This window comes from Cervus canadensis, chromosome 17 (assembly GCF_019320065.1).
Source record: "Cervus canadensis isolate Bull #8, Minnesota chromosome 17, ASM1932006v1, whole genome shotgun sequence".
NCBI classification, from domain to species: domain Eukaryota; kingdom Metazoa; phylum Chordata; class Mammalia; order Artiodactyla; family Cervidae; genus Cervus; species Cervus canadensis.
The window spans coordinates 26,309,595-26,328,832 of record NC_057402.1 but is presented as its reverse complement, the minus strand read 5'-3'; the positions used below and the strand labels follow the sequence as shown (position 1 = coordinate 26,328,832).

Below are 19,238 nucleotides of genomic sequence, written 5' to 3'. Positions count from 1 at the left end.
ACACATTTTATCATAAACCTTGTAGTACAAAGGGAAATACCAGAGCATGTGGAAAGATCAGCTCGGTTTTATCAACATTAGACAAACTATCTATTGTCTATACCTGAAAGTTTTTGCACAGAGTTTTAGTGTAGAAAAAGAGCTTAAAAATAGAATCTGTGCCATGAAATCATCAACAGTAGAGGCAATGCTATTGGCAGATTTACATAATTTAAAACAAGTCTTCAAATGTAATAAAATGTATGTTCTTTGCTTGATTTGCTTTGGTCTGTAAGAACATTTAAAAAGTCATCAAAGACAATACAATCTAGTGGTGGAAATAATAGATTTGCCTAGACCATTTCATTCCATTACATCAGAGACTCCTGCAGACAGAGACAGTAGTATCCAAGGTGGCCTGTAAAAGGCCCAGGAGAAAATTAAGAGAGAAGAAAAGAAGATGGAGAATCAAAAACTAAAAAGGAAGAAGGAAGAAACATCTAAAGTAGGAGTAAGGGGATAAACAGTGAAGAGAAGAAAAAGAAAGAATAAAAAGGGAAATTAGTAGATGTATATAGAGACAGTTCAATTGCTTCAAGACAGTTTACCTTATTCTGCTTTTTACATTGCCTTTCTTTCTCAATTTTCAACCAGTATAATTCCAATTTTTATTGCAAAAATTTAGGAAAAATTTTAATTGCAGAAAAAGCAAAAAGAATAAAGTAAACACTTGCTATAATATCACCATGTAGATGAAATCTCTTGTTCAGTCACTAAGTCATGTCTGACTTGGACTGCAGCACAGCAGGCTCCCCTGTCCTTCACTATCTCCAGGAGTGTACTCAAACTAGTGTCCATTGAGCCGGTGATGCCATCCAACCATCTCATCCTCTCTCCCCTGCTTCTCCTCCTGCCCTCACTCTTTCCCAGCATCAGGGCCTTTTCCAGTGAGTCAGCTCTTCGCATCAGGTAGCCAAAGTATTGGAACTTCAGCTTCAGCAACAGCCTCAGTTCTTCCAATGAATGTTCAGGGTTAATTCCCTTTAGGATTGACTGGTTTGATCTCCATGCTGTCCAAGGGACTCTTAAGAGTCTTCTCCAGCACCATAGTTCAAAAGCATCAATTCTTCAGTGCTCAGTTTTCTTTATGGTTCAACTTTCATGACTACTGGAAAATCCATAGCTTTGACTATACAGACTTTTGTTGGCAGAGTGACGTCTCTGCATTTTAATACAATGTCTAGGTTTGTCATGGTTTTTCTCTCAAGAAGCAAGCACGTTTTAATTTCATTTCTGCAGTCACTGTGTGCAGTGATTTTGGAGCCCAAGAAAATAAAATCTGCAACTGTTTCCATTTTTTCTTCATCTCTCTGCCTTGAAGTGATGGGACCAGATCTTAGTTTTTTGAATGCTGAATTTTAAGCCAGATTTTTCACTCTCCTCTTTCACCCTCATCAAGTGGCTCTTTAGTTCCTCTTCACTTTTTCTCATTAGAGTAGTATCATCTGCATATCTGAGGTTGTCAATATTTCTCCTGGCAATTTTGATTAAATCTCTAGACTAGTAACATGTCAGTTAATAACACTGTCATCTTGTTTTCAAAACATTTTCTTTTAATAAAAATAGAACTGTACTTCCTTCATTGCTTTGTAGTCTAACGTTTTTCATAGAAAATATGAATATCTTTCTACCTCCAGAAATATATACTTTTAAAATATTTTAAATTTATTTTTAACTTAATCTATTTTTAATTAAATCCAATTAAAGTTTAATTAAATCCACTTTATTTAATTTTAAAGAATCTGATTTATAGGACACATAGAGCTTTTATGAATTTTTGTCACTTTTACTTTGTAATCATGTTTGTAAAATCTCAGAATTTTTAATGTAAATACTTTTGGGGGAAAGAATAGAAGAGTTGTTTAATGTCTGCACCTAAGAGAACCAAAACTAGAAATAAATGAAGTATATGCCAGAGCCCTGTGCTGGGCTGTGCTGAAGAGGGATGAGAAGCCTATTTGGGGAAAGATGAGTGTTATTATTCTTCACTATGTAATAGGTATGCTTGAAAGAACCAGTGCATTCATCAGAAAAAATCACATTGTTATTTGTGAAGCTTTTTGAAGAAAATTCTGAAGCATGGATTGGCAAGACATTCACCATCTACTGTAGTTTATAATACTAGGTGGAAATAACAAAGCCTTAATTGTGAAGTGATTAGACACCTTATTATTGATTTCAGAAACTGTTAGTTGCACCAGTTCTTTAGAATATTCCTTGACATTTTAGATCCATGGTTACTTGTCACTGGTAACTCACAATTACCTACCAGGGAGATGTAATATGGAGAAATATAGGTTGTACTTGGGGAAGGATATCTAACTCAACTTTCACAAGGTAACTCAGCAATTTGTTTAAATGATTTGTATTTTCCAAAGTGATTATCTCAGCTGGTATTTCAAAATAAATCCAAAGCCTTCTGTTAGTAATAAATCCACAGAAATCCATAAAACCTCGAATGTTTCATAGTATTATTACCAAATGTTTACTGAACTTTCTACTAATCAAATTCTAGTTATTAAACAGGGCCAAACATTCATCTGTGATTCCTACCTTGAGGGGCTTACAATCTAGAGAGTGGGAATAAGGATATTCACAAAAATTATGTGTATAGTTAAACAGTCAAGCAATACAGGTTTCTGTTTCCCACTGTAATGATTTACAAATTACAGTGGTAACAATCTCAAAGAGAATTCTTAGCAACCTTTGCAGTTAGTTTTTAGCTTTATGGGGTTAAACTTATTGGGGTTGATTAAATTCAAGCTGTGATCTTTCATAAAAACTCAATGGAGGGTCCAGATGGCTCAACAATACCTCCTTTTGTGAGAGGAAATAACGTGAAGATTTTTGTCTAATTAAAGTATTTGTGCTGGTGGGACCTGAATGAATTGTTATTCCTTTAAAAGGAGTCTGCATTACAAATAACTTTATAAAATACTAATTATCCAAAAACAGAATTTTAATTTTACTCTTCCAGTTATGTCCAAAGACCAGAGCGGCATGAACGTGACATTTTGAAGCTAGACTCTGATACCATCTTTGGGATTTCAGTCTGAAAATATAATTCTGAAAAATCAACAGAACAAGGTTTTGTGGAACAAAATGCCAATGAGGTCATTGCATTTCTTTCCTACTGTTCCAGTCCCATGCTCACAATTACCTTAACTCTTGTCAAAATATTTTCTACGGTAATAGCCAAAACATAATTAACACCTTTTCTTCATGCTGAAAATATCATTGGTAGCCATAAAACAAATTTGGAGAAAGCCTTTCAGCACCTTAACTCAGCAAATGGCTACTGTGGTTATACTGTGGTTATTGGTTATTGGTATTTGCCTGCTCATAGGAGTAACACCCCGTAATACCCTGCTTTCCTTCCTCCCAATAGCTCTAACTATATGAGATATGGAGAAAGAGAAAGGTCAAGGGAGGAGGTAGGGGTTAGGTGGGGTGTGGAAACAAGTCGTGAAATTCTATAGGAAATTAAACAAGAAATAACCTTCCTGTGCTTTGGTTATTGTTATTTGCCTCTGTTATTCTCCAACTTTTTCATGTATGTTTTCTGTAATTGGGGTGATATTCTGAGATAGTCTTTTCCAAAAGCCTGTCTTAATGTCAGACAGGCAAAAAGTATGGGTTAATTTTGTCATGAATGGAAAGGCCCTTTATGGCTTTTCCTGTATTTTTGGTTCAGGCTACAAAAGCCAAAGTAGTTATAATCAGAGATTTCCAGCAGGGGGTGTACCCACTTCTATAGGGTAAGTTCTTTTGAAACCAAATCACATCAAACATCTGAATATTATATGTAGTGTTACTGCTGATGGTAGAAGCTGGAATGTTGATAACATTTTTTATGGCTGTCATCTCTTTTGATCCTAAAAAGACTGTGCATATGAATACTTTGTTAGGATGTGTTAAAGAACTAGAAATTTGTGGAGGATATTTAAATTAAAAACCTAAGATGCCTGACTGAAATCTTATTCTGCTAATTTTTTCAAAGTAAATGAAGAACAAAGCTTTGGGTGATTTTAATTATCCAGTGGAGAACAAGTGCTTAAATTTTTTTCCTTTTTAGATAAGAAGAGTAGTTGATCTGAGAGGGGTTGGTAATATTTACTCTATCACTCCAGAGTGTTTCTGTGTGTATGTAAAATGATAAGTTACTTATTTTCTCAAAGTTTTTTTGTTTTGGGTGGGGAGGGTTGGTGTTTAAAGCTGTTTCCCTGAAGGCATGGTTCCTGATCAGTTTTAAAATATGCCATATTATCCTTGAGTTTTGTTTTATTTTATGCTCTTTATAGACTTTATTTGTATATATCTAGGTATTTTTAACCATAGAACTTTGACCCCCTTTTTCCATTTTCAGATTTTTATTTGTGCAGAAAACTGTATGCTTGCTTTTTCGAGAGGAGCAGGTACAAAAATTAAAATGATATAAATATGTTAGTTACTTGTACTGGTAAGCAGCTCACCAGTGTATTAGTATTAATAAGGAGCAAAGCTGTAAAGTTCAGACTCCTTAAATCACAATGGATGATATAGGAGGACTAAAGAGTAAAAACAATGTCAGTTATGACAATTATCATTTGAAAACCATGGCTTTCCCCCCCATCCCTGCCCCACTTCATTTTCTTGTGTCTATATTATGAGAAAAAGAAATCTGAAAAGTCTTTTTTTCTCTCCAGTGTTTTGTCCTGATTCTTCAGAATGATGTCCTGTTTTGAAGAAAACAGTAATATGTTAAGAATGTTAACACCTTTAAAAGCCCTGATTTGACTGGTTTGTACTGATACATGCCATGGTTATGAAATTTCTGATTATTTAGGAAATAATTTTTAAAGTATCTTTAGGGTGGACACCCTGTTATAGTACTTAAAACTTCAACATCAAAATTATAGCTTTGAATTGGCTTCTTGTACTTTTAGGAACTTTTAACACAAAGGTCAAAAAATGCATTTAAATGCATGGACTTTCCAACCTGTACAAGTGATGTGTGTATTAAGGCATTAGTACTGCATTTTGATGGGTCCACTCTCCAAAATTTCCACCTCTCCTCTTTTTCTTCCTTTTTTCTATATTTTCTTTCTTTGCAAGTTTTCTGTAGTGTCCTTTTTCCTTGCCTAGGGTTTCCTTGCCTATAACTGAAAGAAATAAGTACCTATGTGCCTCACTTAACCTATTTGGCACCATTCAGATGCAAGGGAGTGGCTGGAGGAAGTAATTTTAGTCATGCCTTTTTAAAATTAGGAAGCAAAAGACATAGAGAAATTAAACATCTCTTCTGCTTTTGTCTATTAAGTTTACCTTAGAGAAATATGGAGTAGAAGGGCAGGGGTGTGGAAGAAAGGAACAGGACTTCTGCTGAAATTTTGTGGCAGATTTACTGACAAATATTTTCTAACAGATTTTTACCAAAAGGCTGTTTTGTTTTTCTTTACTGACAGACCCTAAACGTACTTCTGGTTGGAAGCGGCTGCATCATTATAACACTAAAAAGCAACCTTGGCTAACTAAAGTACCTTATGTAACATAAGAAATAAAGAATACTTTAAATTTAAGACATTTTTTTATATGTTTACTGATGACGAACCGTTTTCAATGCAGGAAATAAATCTACTCCCAAAGAGAAATTGGCCCCCAAATTACTTCTTTCTTTTAAACGTAACAAATTGGGGTAGATTTATGTTTTTGCTCATTCATTCTTTCATCTGCCGGTAGCTATTTTAAGAACTGTGTGTAAGACAGATTCTGATGACCTTGGGAAAGTCACAAGACCTCAGTTTCTTCAATGATGAAAGAAAAGACATTTTTCCACCGCCCTTTAACCACGACTCAATGGCAATGCTCAGATGAGAAATACGCCAAAAGCCCAGGGTACCTCCAAACTTGTGAGATTTCTGCGTCTCCAAAAATATTGATTATATTTGAGACAGTATAATAAAAGCCAGGTGACCGATGGTTCCTAAAGGTTTGCTCAGTAGTAGTGTGAGCAGGGGTCTTCTGGGCCACCCAGAATTCAATCCGCCCCACGTCTTGGCATCTCGCTCAATTTCCTTAAGAATGGATTAAACCGAGGGCCTGCCTCCGTCCCTGTGCGGTGTCGACAGAGAATCGGAATCTTCTTGCTCCCATGGAGTTTTGCTTTCTGGGTGAGTACGGCATCAGGTCCCGGGCGGGTGCCGTCTAGTTGGCCAGCGATCCCAGGCAGGAAACTGGCTGCACACGCGGGAGCATGTCCCTGAGAACGAGCTTGGTGCATATATTTTCCTCTCTTGAATTCTTTAATACTCAGAGAGCGTAGGCTGATTTATCGAGAATCATTCAGTGCCCATGCGATGTTTTGTAACGGCTAACACAATATCAGGTTCCTTTGCAGTATTGTGGTTTGCTCTCAGTTACGGCCAGAAACCGGAACAGAAGGAAAGGGAGAAAGCAGGGAAGGTTCGGAGACGACAGTGCTCAGAGCTGCATGGTCGGCAGCTTCTAAACCGTGGAGGATGGGACGGAGGAGGAGCAGAATACGGAGAAAGGGGGAAAGCAGAGGAAAAATATTCACGCCAATGGGTAAAAGGGAAAAGGTGAGAAGGAATGGAGTAGGAGAGGGAACCAATGGATGGGAGAGGCGGAGGAAGAAGGGGGAGGGGCAGAAGCCAATGGGGGAGCCTGGACGCGAGCGAGAACGCGGCCCCGCGCGCTCGCTCCCTCCCTCCGGCTCCGGCGCTCGCGCCTTCCCAGGCTCCCGGGAGACGAGGGCAGGGGCGGGGCCCAGCCGGGCGCGCGGCGCGGGAGGCGTCGCGAGGTGAGGGCGGCGGGGGCGGGGGATTGTGGGGAGGGCGGTGCGGGTGCGCGCGCGCGCGCGCCCCGTCGAGGTTGCGCCGCCGCTCCGCCCCCGGCCGGGTGTGTGGCAGCGCGCGCGCGCGTGTGCGTTCCGGCGGTGCGCGCAGGGAGAGATGCTGAGGTAAAGTTCGGGAGAGAGGGAGAGATCCGTCAGCGCGAGGGAGCCCGAGTGGCCGCCATTACTGAGCCCGGCGCGGCGGCGGGCGCCGGGGAAGGGGGGAGGGACGGGGCCGCCGCTGGTGGCGGGGAGGGAGGGTGGGTGGGTTACCCGGCCACGGGAGCCGTAGGGCTTGAGGTTTCGGGGCGTGTGTATTGGGGCGGGCGGGGGGAGGTGGCTGAAGGGACGCGGCGCTCGGTGAGCGCGCCAGGGAAGAGAGGCGAGCAGAGAGTGGAGGAGGAGGCGGCGGCGGCGGGAGCGCTCCCCAGGAATGTCGCTGCCGCCGCCACCACCGGGGCCGCTGCCGTTGAGGAGGAGACGGAGGAGACCGACGGTGTTAGGTAGGACCTTGCGACTCCCCGCTTCTCTGGGCCTGCCCGTTCTCCCCCCTCCCGGCCGGGGACCCTCCCGCCGCCCACTGCCCCGCTCGGTCGCCGCCGCCGGTTGTAACCAGTTCAAGGGGCTGGGGCCCCGCCGCCGCGGAGGGGAGCCCGGCGCCGCGCTCTGTCCTCGCAGGCCGGGGCGGGGAGCGGCTGCCGTGGGGGGCAGACGGGCGGCGTGAAGGGCAGAGAGGCCGGGGGAGGGGGCGCTTTCCCCACAGGTGATGGGGCAGGGGTCGGCGGGGGCCTGGTGGTGGCCGGAGTCCTCTCCAGCCCGCCGCCCTCACTTGCCCTGGTCTCCGATGGTGCGTGGGGGAGGAAGGTGGCAGTGTCTATTAGCCGGGCGGCCGCTGTTAACGAGTTCCACCTGGAACGGGAGAGGTGGGGTGGGCGCATATTCGCGGAGACACAGTCTTCATTGCAAACTTGAGCGCCTTTCTGGGGGATCGGCCCTTTCACTTTTTCCCCCCTAGCTCCCTCCTCCTCCCTGGGTTCTGTTCACCAATTTCTTGTCTGCTTCTAAAGCTCGGGGAAGGATGTGAGAAGTTGCACTGCGCAACCAAAACACACGGTCCTAAGGGTAGGCTGCGACTAGGTTGAGGCTTTGAAATTGAGTTTTCGCTAGAATAACCTCTAGATTCTCCCTCTTGTTTCCACTAAAGAAAAGTATCGGGGTGGGGGTGGGGAACTGCGCGGGAGCGCGCGCGCACTTATCCACACATAAATACACTCACTCCCTCTCACCCTCCCTCTCCGGCGTTATTACAAATGCAAGTGAGGTGGAGGCTCAGGGTGTAGCTGAGGCTGAAAGGTGCTCGGAAGTCTAGGCAAACTATCAGGACGTTTAGTAAAATTCCGAGAAAGTTGTAAGGAAGATGGTTATGCTTTTACAATATGATAGAAATCCAATTTGGGCCCATGTTTAATACGTGGAATTCAAATGTTTTAAGTATAGACCAAAAGAGGCATACAGATGGTGTGTACGCGCGTTTTTAAGTTCAAATTCCCATCGATAATTTGCTTTTGCATTTGTAATTGGTAGGAAACGACATCATTTTTAAAAAAGTGTTCAGGTATGAAGCAGTGAAATGCGTCGCTATGTTTACTGATCTTTCCTTATGCAGTCTTCTACAGGTGTTGGGAGGGCGGGGTTTGCCGACTCTACTTAAATTCCAAAACTAGTCTTCAATTTGAATAATTAATAAGTGTTTATTTCCATTGATGTTTTCATTCATTTCAGGGAGTATTTCTCTAAATCTCCACTTAAGATGGTTCTTTTAACAAAAATTTGATCTGGATTCAACGCTTCAGAAAAGTATTTGGTTGAGTAAAATATTTTAATAAAATGTTTGGAAGTACTGTCAGTTCCGGTTTATTTGACTTGAATGTGATGAAACTGTACTCTTATTTAGTATTCTTAGATAGAAATACTGACCATACCGGTAACCTACTAGGCAGTTTTCAGATTAAGGTTTCACTTCCATTTTAAATTGCTTTTTCATTTTTGGCTCTTTCATCTGTTCTTTGAAATTGACCCACATTTCTTGTATCTGTAGTCGATCAGAGGAAGACCCTGGTAAATGCAGATTACCAAAAACTTGCATAGGCCTTGGAGCATGTGACTAAACTTACATGATTGAAAATCTGGGTATATCTGCATTTAGCTTTCAAGAAGTAGCACTACTGATCTAATTGACTTAAAGCAGAAATTAGAGCAGTTCAGGTGACTAGATTTGGTTGTCATGTGTAGGCTACATTTTTTTTAACCCACGTCAGCATGTATTTTACCATTCTTTGTATATTAACTATAAGAGCATTGGGAAATGGGGTGTATTACACTTGGATATCCAAGAAAGAATTGTCACAGAATTCTTATATCTTTATCAGTTTTTTAGCACCACTCCCCCACATTTAAATTACTTTAGCACTTTAGAAATCCTATTGCAAAAGTAATGTCTTAATTCTGTCACATGGTACTTATCCTAAATGTTTTGAAACCAGGACCCCACCCCTCTCTTTTTCTGTTTGAAAGGCTGATTTAATCTGTACACTTAAACTCTTTTGGAGAAAATTATTTCGACCTTGAGGGTTAAGATTTTTTAAGGAATAAAATATTGTATTTGCATTCTTTTTTTGGAATTCAAGTTGTGGTACAGCTTAGAATAATATTTTGTAACTCACGTTTACATTGAGGAAAAAGTTACTTCTCAAGAAGACCATACTAAACTTTTACTTTTTCATCATTAATGGTACTTAACACAAGTGTTGCTTTTAGTGTTCAGTTCTTAAACATAAAATGGCATAATTGGGATTTTCTTGGTAGCTGCAGAATGTTTTGTCACAACTTAAGTTTCCATAGATACTATTTTGAAATTTATTTGGACTGATTTTTTTCTTTGCATACCTAGAAAGTATGCAGATGATATAGTTGACTCAAGAAGTGTTGTATAGTGTTCTGTTTTAGTAACATTTGTGTTCCTAAAGGATGTTTGTAAAATACATTTGGGGTACACCACGGGAGTCTGATTTTGCAAAGAACTGTGAAGAAAGTTTGTAAAGTGTTCCATTATTTGGTGACTTGAGTAATCAAGCTCCTATTTGTTTAAGTGAAGGTTGTTGATAATTTTCTCAAACTAGGAAAACAAAGAAAAATATTAATTCACTGCTTAGAATTTTGGGTATGAACTTTAATTGGTTTTCAAATTCTGTTCCTTGGATCCCTTGTGAATTTTTGCTGGATGCCTTGAGACTTCCTTGATATCTCACCCTTAGAAACCAGGGCAGCTTTTATTTTTGTCTATTAAAAGTATTCTTCCTAAATACAAGAATTCCTTTGAAAAAAGAAATCATCTGTATTAAAATTTGTTTGAAAGCATCCAGTTTGTATTCATTAATTCAGATTAACTTCGTTCGGCCCTTATGTGCCTGGCCTTGGGGGTACCAAGATAAGTTAGAAATAATGTAGCTCAAGCTATAGTTGAAGCGGTAGTAACTTTACAGTGGTAAATATTGATGGTTACAAGTACTAAGAAATGTGGGAAAGAGAACCTCTGTTTCTATCAGGGCCTCTTTGGGAAACCTTTATAGAAGAAGCATTTGAATTTGAATGTTTTGACTGCAAGTAGAACTTCGAAAGTAAGAGAGACTAAAAAGGTTTTTGTTTTGTTTTCTCTATTTTGGAGATTGTCCACAATTCTTTAGATTTGCAGTCAGATAAAATAGGTTGTTAATATTTGGTTATGTCTGTATTTTACTCCTTAGGACTATTGGGAAAAAGTTATGCATAACTGTAATTTTTGGGTTAAAATAATGACTAGTGTGGTTCCATTTGGTTAGATTTTCAAGCTTTTCATCATGAAGAGTTAATGGAAAAATGAATTTCCATTTTCCTAGCCTCATATTAGATTTAGTCTATTTTATTATCCCTGACCAATATTTTATTGAGCACCTAGGCACTGGAGTGATACAAGGAAATATAAAATGTTGCTCCCTTAAAAGAGCTTACAGCTTTGGTGTGGAACTTTGGTGCTTGACGATTTAGGAATAAATGCCAGTTAACACAGTAGAAGAGCCATATACAAAGTAGTACATATTGATTTAAGAATCGGTGCAAAGAAATTTAGATAAAGGAGATACCCTTTCAGGATTGGGATAAGTGAGAAAAAAAGACATTAAGTTAATGACACTGTGGACCCAAAGCATAGGGAGGTGTGGATAAATTAACGGGATGGGGGTGGTGGGGGGAAATATAAGGTAAAAATGTACGAACTCACTTCATACATTGTAAGCCAAATTGAAGGATTTGGGGGAAAATATTAACACAAGGTTAATAGAAGGAGTAATGGGGAAATAAATTATCTCTGCATTCCTATCTTTGTTAACTATATTTGGCATTGTCAGACAGCCTTGGAGAACTGATTCTTTGCCTTCTAATAGGATATACAGTTTGTTCATTTTCTTCCTATTCAGTATTGTGATCCAGCATTTTATATTTCTTTCTATACTTTCCTTTTTAGAACCAAGATAATATCTCTCTCTATTTGCTTCTTTATTTTTGTTTTGGTTGACTGTTAAAGGGAAGGAGAGACAGAGATCCAGATTTCTACTTTACTGTCTAAGTTTATATCTCTTGGAATGCTTGTTACAAAGGGTATCACGTCAATGGTCTCTTAAATTATTTTCTCAAGTTTGCGATCTTGAAATTGATGTTACTAATCTTGACTTTACCTCATTTCATTTCTGTGTTTTCACTTGTCTTGGTAATACTGTCACCTGAAACTCAAGTGTTAGCACCATCTGTTGCTGAGACTGATCAGTTTTTCTTTAAGAAACTTGACTCATTTGTCTTTTATTTCTTTTATCTAGTAGCCAGTCACCAAAGTCTTTGCCTTGAATGGCTCTTTTCAGTTCTGTGATAGTTCAGGTGCTTTCAGGCCTCTAGTGTTTGCCCATCTCTTAGACATTGTGCCCCTCCAAATCCAATTTTGTATTTCACTTCTAATTTAGAATGGTTTCTTGTTGCTCACTACAAGGTCTAACTCCTATTTGCCCTTGAAGACCTTCCATAGACATATCTTCAGAAATAAGTAAGTTTCTGCTTTCTAACATGGCAACTGTACTCAGCCACTCCACACTAATCACCAGGAAAGACTTTAAAATCCAAATCCAGTCTCTTTTTCAGAGTTTACTCAGATCCTTAAATCTACTGCAGGAGTCTGCAGATTATAGTCTGTGAGCATAATCCAGTCTGCTGCTTATCTTTGTTTAATGGCTTTTTACATTTTGAAATGGTTGGGGAAACAGTTTTGAATAATATTTTGTAATATGTGAAAATTACATGGAATTCTAATTTCATTGTCTATAATATAGATCATTTGTGGAAATATTGTCTGTGGCTTGAAGTATTTATTGTTTGACCTTTCACAGAAAAAGCTCTCAAAGCCCTGACCTATTCTAATTTGTACTGATCTTTCATTTCTTTGAGTTCTTACTACATTTATCAGTTCTATAGTGTATCGCATTGCCTATGTCGCCTCATCTATAGTACTTGTTAAAAATAGTGGGCAGTGGTTTTCAGCCTTTTTTTAAAAATCCATACCTCCTTTTTAGTCTGTACCCTTTTTTGAGATTTTTATTTGACCACTTAATGTTCCCATAAGTAAGAAAATTGTAGTTTGTTTTCCCTCCTGTGTAGCCTTACAATAATGAATGTCAAATTATGCCCTTCCCTGTCGTGTCTCCATTCTCCAAAGTGAGAAGAAAGAACTTGGACCCTGGAAAGGAGTATATTCATAGCTCCCTGGCTTAGTCAGACCACCCTCCCGGACCACCCTATCTAAACTTCTGCCATAAAGCTAAGCAAATAGTAGCTAAGCACAGTATATACTTAATGGGTTGTTTACATAGGTTGATGTAAATGAGGTGACCCTTGATTCTTCTGTTTTCACCACAGAGGAGAGAAATGGGCTAGGAAGGGCTTAGAATAACTTTAATACCATGTCCTCAGAGACAACATGTTACTAGAGGAAAGTGTGGATTAAAAATAGGATTGGCAGTAAATCTGTTTGGGAATAGTTTACACCATTATGTTATGCAGTGAAACTTTTTCAAACAATAAATACTTGAAATATCAAAAGATAAAAATGGGTAAAAAAGCAGAATTACCTTTGCTGAGTAGAGTTTGGAGAGATCCCAGACTGCTGCATACTGAGACCCTTCTGGAAGTACCCTTCAGGCTTAATGTTTATAAACCCATTTTTTGTGTTAATGAGCAGACTAAAGGTCTTGGGGGAAGAACTGGACTTTTTATATTAGAATTTTCTGCAATGCAACACCTTATGGACCCATAACAGTATGTGATTTTTGTTAATTGTGACTATGAATGTGACTTCAAGATTTTCCAGGATCTGAGTTTGAAGACTGATTCATTTAGTCATCAAATACTTGATCTCCCATGTATGTCACCTGCTGATCTGAGTGCTGGGAATATGGTTAAAAAATAAAAAATCTCCATCCTAACACTTTATCCTGTATCCTACCAAGATATGCTTCCATGAAGACTAATTTATGGGAATATGACTTTAGCATTCCTTTCAACCTTAAGGTTGTATGCTTATGTGGTACAAATCTTAGTCAAAGAAAATATGGAATATGATTGACTCTCCCATGGGCATTAACATTGTTTACTTAACTCTCTTTTATATGTTAAAATGCCTTTTTCATTTCTTCTTCTAATTTTTATAACATAAGTTTGTATTGAGGCAATATTATGCCATATTCATCTTTTAGTATACAGTTGATATTTTTACTCTCAAACTTTTCTAGGTGAGTTTATCTAAGATTGTGGAATATATGATCATCTTTGGGCTTGAATCTGTCTTCTCTCTTGAATATTTGTTTATTTAAGGGATATTTTCTTTATTTGACCTAAAAAAGATGGAGTAGGGCTTCCCTGGTGACTCAGTGGTAAAGAATCCTCCCTGGTCTGGGAAGATCCCACATGGAGCAGAGCAACTAAGCCCATGTGCCATTACTATTGAACCTGTGTTCTAGAGCCCAGGAGCTGTAACTACTAAAGCCTCCTGTGCCTTAGAGGTTGTGTTCCGCGACAGAAGAAGCCACTGTAACAAGAAGCCTGCACACAAAATTTGGAGGATTGCCCCCACTGTCTGTGACTAGAGAAAAACCTGTGAAGCATCGAAGACTCAGCTCAGCCAAAAATAAATGTTTTTTTTAATTTAAAAAAAAAAATGGAGAATGTAATTACAAAGTTGCTTCTGTGTAATTAGGTCTTTGAAATGCACTTTTCTGTAGTAAATGATTGTGATTTAAAAAAATGTTTTAAGTGTCAAAAATAAAAATTAGGTGATTATTCTGACTGAATACAGGCATACTTTGTTTTAGTGTGCTTTGCAGATACTGAGGGTTTGCACATTGAAAGTTTCTGGCAACCTTGTGTAGACCAAGTGTATGCCATTTTTCCAACAGTGTTATTTTTTGATTAAGGTATGTACATATAGACATAATGGAAGCACAGTTAATAAACTACAATATAGTGTAAACTTTCATATGCATTGAGAAACCAGAACATTTGTGTGACTCACTTTATTGTGTATTTGCTTTTTTGTGATGCCTGCAACCAAACATGCAATGTCTCCGAGGTATACCTGTACATTATTATAGATCATAGTTAAATGGCAACCCACTCCAGTATTCTTGCCTGGAGAATCCCAGGGATGGGGAGCCTGGTGGGCTGCCGTCTATGGGGTCGCACAGAGTCGGACACGACTGAAGTGACTTAGCAGCAGCAGCAGCCGTCTTTATTCTGATAGCTTAATTTTTGACAAAAATTTTGGAACCTTGAATATATGTATATTTTCTCCATAAATGATATCTTTTAGGTTAATAAATTATAGCACTTATTTAGTAAACCTTACATGCTTTACTTTTTATTTTTTTTAACCAGAGAATTAAGAACATTTGACTTTATTATTTATTAGGCTTCATACATTTATTGAATAGCTACTATGTGAGAAGGACTGTTTGGGGCTCTTGGAATATGATGATGGAAAGAACAGATTTGTGCATTTGTACATCTTTTTATTTTTTTTATTTTATTTTTTCACTTATTTTTATTAGTTGGAGGCTAATTACTTTACAGTATTGTAATGGTTTTTGCCACACATTGACATGAATCAGCCGTGGATTTACATGTGTTCCCCATCCTGAACCCCCCTCCCACCTCCCTCCCCTTCCCATCCCTCTGGGTCATCCCAGTGCACCAGCCCCGAGCACTTGTCTCATGCATCAAACCTGGACTGGCAATCTGTTTCACACTTGATAATATACATGTTTCGATTCTGTTCTCAGATCATCCCACCCTCTGTACATCTTTTTAAAACCTAGAGTAGGGAGAGGAGAGGAATAGAGTTAATGACAAATAATAAAGAAGTTGTATAGTAAATTAGGATAAGCAAAGGGGAATTTGGAGATTGTTAGGGAAGGTAAGGGCGAAGGTAGGGACATGTTTAGCTTGTTCAGGGTTCTTCACTGTGACTGGAATAGAATGAGGAATGGGGAGAATAAAATGGGAATAGGTCAGAGAGTAAGATATGGTTAGAGAAGGTAGGTCTTGTAGTAAGCCATTGAAAAGACTTAGCTTTTACTTTTTTGGAGCCACGGCAGAGTTTTAACCTAAAGAAAGGGAGGGTCTGACTTATGTTTTAAAAGAAATAGTCTGTCTGTTCTGTGAACAGACTGAGGAAGAGGAGCAGGAGTGGAAGCAGAGAAATTAGTTGAGAAGCCTTTGGAATAATGAAGAGCCAGAGATGAGAATGGAATGAGATCAGATTTATAGCAGTAAAGGTAGTGAAAAGCGATGATTTCTGAATGTATTTTGAAGATGAGGCCAGCAGGAATTTCCTGACAGCATATAGTAACTTGGAAGTGTGAAATATTTTATAAAATATACTTTTTATTCATGAGTGCAATGGTTTTGTGAAAAGTTACAAAATTTAGTTTAAATCCAGAATTACTAAGAATCTTTCAGTTGACTAGATTTCTTATAGAACTTTTAAAAAGATTTTTTTTTGCAGAAAGCCACTTCATGTTATTAAAACTCCATTAAAAGATCATGTGTTTGAATGACTTAAAACATTTCAAAACTTAGTTGTAGAGATACCTTCATTTCAGCACAGTTGTCCAACTTAAAGATTATACATTGTCATTAATTTCTGTAGAGATACTTATTCTAAACATTTTCTTGAAAGTTTATAGGATAATCTTAAAGGCAGGAGGAGAAATTACATTGCAGGTTATTACAAGTAGCACTAATGCTTAAGAAGGGCTTCCCTGGTGGCTAAGTGGTAAAGAACCTGCCTGCTAATGCTAGAGACATGGTTGAATCCCTGGGTCAGAAAGATCTCCTGGAGAAGGAAGGAAATGGCTACCCACTCCAGTGTTCTTGCCTGGGAAACCCCATGGACAGAGGAGCCTGGTGGGCTACAGTGCATGGGGTTGCAAAAGAGTTGAACACGACTTAATAAACAACAGTGACAATGCTTAAGAAGGTAAAGATTGGTCATCAAGAGACTCAACCCTGTAACTTTGAGTAGATCATTATTGCTTTTTATCTTGGTTTCTATATATATATTTTTTACAAAGATTAAGTTATGTCAAAAATAGAAAAGATATGTCTAGATCGACATAGTCAAGTATTAGCCATTAAAAATACTTGAAAGGAGTTTTCAAATTTAATCTAACAGCCTGCCTATAGACATTGGCCATTAGCTTATTAGTGGGAAATTTTAAAAAGGCATTCTTTTTTTCGCAGTACAGAAGAAAAACTACCTTGGTTAGTTAATGGAGTGTAATTTTGACTTGAATAGTGAGGGCCAGTGGATAAATTACATAAACTATCCAAGTGTCTGAAAGTAAATTTCCTTATAAACCTGTACAGAAAGTATAACTTTCTTCCTTGAGGTAGTTATACCATACTCATTCAAATGACAAAATCTTTTCGAGGACACGACAATAGTTTTCTAGTTAGGATTTCTCAAACTTTTTCAAAATCTGAAGACACTTTTAAAAAGCTTCTGAGTTAAGTAAATGTGTAAATCAGATAAAGAAGGCACTGCTATGGTGAAGAGTTGGAGAGAGCAACTATTTGTCTAGCATTCTTTCCTACCTCTAGATAAATGAATTTTCTCACCTGATAATCACTATATGGTGACTCATGACAAAAACTCTGGATCTGACTTCAAAATGCCAGCGGGTAGTCTGCCTGAGAACATTGTTAGTAGAAAGAACGTGGATGTTCTTCATTGTGGTAGTTTACTGTGAATTTGGTCTGTAAACCACACATGTCACACAAGGCTACCTTATTTTTAATTTGAACTTTAATATTAATTTGTAAGTCAGAGACTGCCACTAATTAGGATGTGTCAAAGCCTTAGTACTGAAAATTTGTCAATACAATAGTTTTATTTCTCTTAAATAAAAAGCCTTCCAGTTTTCAATGACTGATAAAAGGATAATGACTTCATGCTTCCATTTACCTTACTTTTAAGGGCTTTTTCTTTCTGAAACTTTAAAAATTCATTTTGTGGTAGTGTTTTTGACTTTTATGCTGGATAGTTTTATATAGAAAAGTATCTCAGTCTTCTGAGGTTTATGCTCTAGGAGAGCATGAATGATTCTTTTAATGTGTTTGGATAAGTATTTGTAAAAAATATTAACCAAGATGTAACCATTATGATAAGAATTAAATTTATAGTTGAAAAATTTCCACAATACTCAGGTCCGTATGACATACTGTTACTTTTCTATTGAAAATTTTATGTCTCTTAAACTGGAAAGCAGGGAACAGTCTTTCACTGCTTTGAATTGCTCTTAATTTTCAGAATAGATGTTTGTCCACCAGAGTTAATCAAGAGCTCTGCGTAGTTCTGGTGTTTGTAGAATTCAATGTAAAAATTCCCCGAAGTAATCACTGGTTATATTTTCTTTTGGTATACATTTAAGAGGATATCGTCTGCAATTTTTTGCTTGTCTAGTAAGAAAGACAGACAGACTTTGTATCCTGCTGCTTGCAGGGCCTTTTTTTTTTTTTTTTTAACCATTTGTTATGGAATCACTATGCTATTTTCACAAACTAATTTGCCTTTTTATTTCTCTTTATAACTTTGTTACCCAGTTAGTTCACTGTTTTCTTTTCAGTAAGTATCCATTAAGTAGCCCAATTGTTCTTTTCTGTAGTTAAAGTAAAGAATGTTAAACTTGATGCTCAGTGCAGATATTCAGTTTGATCACATTAGGATTTAAAATTTTTTTACTTGATAAAAGAAAGTTAATAGGATTGAGTGGGACTGCTCTAATTTCTTACACTGCTAGTTATTGTATGTACTGCTCTCAGATAAATACTGGTAAGTCCCCAGCCTGAACACGTCATTTTTTAATAAATCTTCAACAGCCTCCTTGATTCCAACAATCAAATCTTAAAAACAGAAAATATTTATTAAGCATTTTTTCTTTGCATTTAACATTAACAAAGAAAAACTTAGTTCTTAAATTTGTTTAGATAGGCAGCTTCATTTTATACATGGGGGAACCGTGTCTCAAAAGATTTAGGGTTTTACTGTTGTTGTAAACTAATAAATGTTAGGAATTTAATTTGAAGTCATTTCCATTTACTCATGATTTTCTACTACTTATTTTGGTCCTTCAACATTATATTACAAAAGTGAACCTAATAAATATTTTGCTTGAGTGTTTGGTGGCTGATACAGTTAAAATTAGTATTTCATTGAGGTTGCTAGGATAAACTTAGAGAATACAAGAATAAACCTTGAGATTTTATTTTAAAATATTGTATTAGAAATATTAGTCAAAATTTTAAATTGCAAGAATAATTTCTTTTTACCATTAGTATAGCAGATGTAGACTATAATCTTAATAGATATTTACTTGCAATTTTGAGGGTAGTGGAGAAACCACATATTTGGGGCAAATAGTGGTTATTTCCTGACCTTTAATTTTTTTTTCCCTCATGGTCTTTATGATCTTTTATTTTGTCTGGATTGAAGATATTTTTCATATATGTTGATGTACATGACTGGATATTTTCCTTGTGAAATTTGGTATGGTAGAAATTATGTATTGCTTTTCATTCAACCTCAAAAGAATGTGAAGAGTCTCCAAATAAAACCATTATAAGAGACTAATTCATTGTTTCCACACAAATAACCTGAAATTAAATTAAATGCAAGTCTTAAGGGTTATTTGTTGTTGTTTTTATGTCAAATAATTCTAAAAGATTGTCTCAGATA

At 37.8% G+C, this 19,238-nt stretch overlaps 1 protein-coding gene across 6 annotated transcripts in view; it reads left to right on the top strand.

Annotated features, from left to right (window-relative positions):
- Positions 1-19,238, top strand: part of ARHGAP5 (Rho GTPase activating protein 5) — a 104,492-nt gene that overhangs the window by 24,952 nt on the left and 60,302 nt on the right. For 2 of the 6 annotated variants that reach the window (XR_006273562.1, XR_006273561.1), the window contains exon 1: positions 7,122-7,374. The exons of 1 other annotated variant lie outside the window; for it this stretch is intronic. The gene's annotated coding sequence lies outside the window, so the exon portion shown is untranslated. Of the gene's footprint in view, positions 1-6,866; positions 6,998-7,121; positions 7,375-19,238 lie in introns of those variants that run through there. 3 more of the 6 variants (XM_043489628.1, XM_043489625.1, XM_043489626.1) reach the window with 2 other exon arrangements.